The sequence below is a fragment of the Anastrepha ludens genome, chromosome 6 (genome assembly GCF_028408465.1).
Source record: "Anastrepha ludens isolate Willacy chromosome 6, idAnaLude1.1, whole genome shotgun sequence".
In the NCBI taxonomy this organism is placed as follows: domain Eukaryota; kingdom Metazoa; phylum Arthropoda; class Insecta; order Diptera; family Tephritidae; genus Anastrepha; species Anastrepha ludens.
The window spans coordinates 90,701,383-90,704,030 of NC_071502.1; positions in this window are offsets into that span (position 1 = coordinate 90,701,383).

Consider the following 2,648-nt stretch of genomic DNA (forward strand, 5'->3'; position numbering starts at 1 on the left):
TCGAATCAAAATTCATATCGCGCACTTCGTGATTTTGCGGTCAATTTAATCGTCCAAATGTGCTTACAATCGGAAAAATTGTGCAAAAGTTTAAGCAAACCGGGTCTGTAGGAGATGTGAAAACACCAGTGCATGCTCGTACAGCTCGTACTGTAGAAAATATTGCTGCTGTTCGCGATAGTGTGGTTGAAGAGCCGTCCACCTCAACTCGTCGTCGTGCCCAACAATTGCACCTCTCACGCTCGTCGTTGATGAACAAAAGCATAAAGACTTGCATTTACACGCTTACAAGGTGCAATTGACTAAAGAACTAAAGCCTCTTGACCATTTCAAGCGTCGTCAATGGTCAGCATGGTGGCAGGAAATGGCAGCAGTGAATGACCAATTTTCGGAGAAAATCATCTTCAGTGATGAGGCACATTTTCACCTCAGTGGATTCGTCAATAAGCAGAATTGCCGCATTTGGGCGAATGATAATCCAAGAGTGATTGCCGAAACCCCAATGCACTCACAAAGAGTGACTGTTTGGTGCAGTTTGTGGGCCGGCGGTATCATTGGGCCGTATTTTTTTCCAAAATGGGGCCGGTCAGGCAGTTACTGTGAATAGTGTTCGCTATCGTGAGATGACAACGAACTTTTTATGGCCCGAATCGGAAGACATGGATGTGGACGATTTGTGGTTTCAACAGGACGATGCCACTTGTCACACAGCTATCGAACAGCTATGACTCTACTTAAAAGAAAAGGTGTACGTCGATAAGCCAGCAATAATTCAAGAGCTAAAGGATGAAATAATTCGGCACATTAACGGCATAGAACCTCAATTATGCCTCAGCGTGATCGAAAATTTGGGCCATCGGATGGAGGTGTGCTCCCGATGCCGCGGCGGCCATTTGACCGATATTTTGTATTCTTCCACACGTAATTGAGCTATAGCAGTATTATCATAATAAGGAGAAGTGATAATAATTTCCTAAAAAAATTGTATTTTATTCAAAATCAACACCGGCCCTTGAAACTTAACCACACTTCATTCAAATTTTTATTACAGGTAAAGTAGCCTGTAAGAGCCCCACAGCGTAATCTAAGGCCCTCTTTGTCTAGGGTTAGAGCAGATTTTGCTCTGTTGGATTTCGATTTGAGGAACTTTTGGAGTGATTAAGGCCGTTTGTGCCATTTTAGTATTTATCGGTTTTTGCTTGGGTCCATTTTTCATTTCCTGTTTTAGGTTGTTTTTGTTAAACCCAAAAAATGGAGTTTGTGCAATAAATGGTCCCTCCGCCTTCTTTTTGGCATAAAAGTCTGCCTTCTCGTTTCCTTCGTATGCCTCATGTACTGGTACCCAAATCAAGGAAACTTTATTGCGAGTCGCCAGTTTGTTGAGTGCATTGTAACACTCTATAAGACTTCTGAATTGAACGTAAAGGTATTTAGAGCTTAGAGAACTGATTGACTGTCCGAAAGTGTTTTAAATTTTAATTTTTCGAACCGTTTTTTGGATACGATTTCAGCTGTTTCGATTATGGCGGAAAGCTCCGAAATTGTGGTATCTGTGATCAGTGCTAAAGTTTAGTGTGCTCTAGACCCTATTATTCTTGGTTCTACGCTCTGGAACGTTTTAGATCCATTTTTATACCATTTGTGCGAGTCACCAGCCCAAATACCAAAAGCGGTTTGTTGAAGATAGTTAAGTTTTGGTTGTATTCGCTATGAACTCGGAAGGCTTGGATTGTGTCAGCGTTTATTTTAAACCCGGATTTTGTTGCAGATTCAGCCATCAGATCAATTTTGCTTTTCGTATGACCAAAAGTGCTGCTTAGCAGGCAAATCTCATCAGCATAGTCTACAACTTTGAGTCTTTCTGTTAAGCGCCACGAGTTGCTTTTCTTTTCCTTAGTGGCCTTCAGCAAAACAATAACTAAGATGGTGTTGAAAAGTAGTGGAGATAGAATGCAACCTTGCCATACCTCGCATTTAACCATTAGTTTTGCACCAAGTTATTTTTCGCGGTACGTTGCCTGCATATAAAATGCTTTAACATGTGATATACATTTTCTGGAGTGCCCTTGCACGCCAGTGCTTTCCAGATGGCGTCGTGTTTAAGAGTATCAAAAGCCCTTTCGAAATTTATAAATACCTATTGAGCGAAGTCTTTCACTGTCTAACTGTTATAATTCAGTCGGAGACCTGTTCTCAATTCATTAGCCTAGTACGAGCGGTTTTGTCCAAAAGCCAATGCCAATCAACTCAGGCTGGTCCGCTGGTTTGCCTGAGTGCGAAAGGGGAAACCCTCAACAGTGGTAGATTATCCAAAGTTTTCCAGGCGTTTTCTCAAAAGCCGAGGAGAAGAAGGCTGTAGTTGGAAATTCTTCAACAGTTCAAGTCCGTCAACGGTTTAGTCAAATTGTAATTATTACTTCTTGCTCCGGTATCGATTATCGCGTTATATCGTATTTTAAGATAAGGGGCTGGTTAGACATCTGCATCCGATCCTGATACTTGGGCTGCCAGTTAGCCTCCAGGCAGGCAGCATTATTGCCTCGGTTATCCCGTCTTCTACCGGTCACTAGAGTCTCGTTTGCGAAAGTAGGGTGCACCACGAACAGGTGATTTTACCATTTGAGTAGAGAGGTTATAAGCACTCCGCT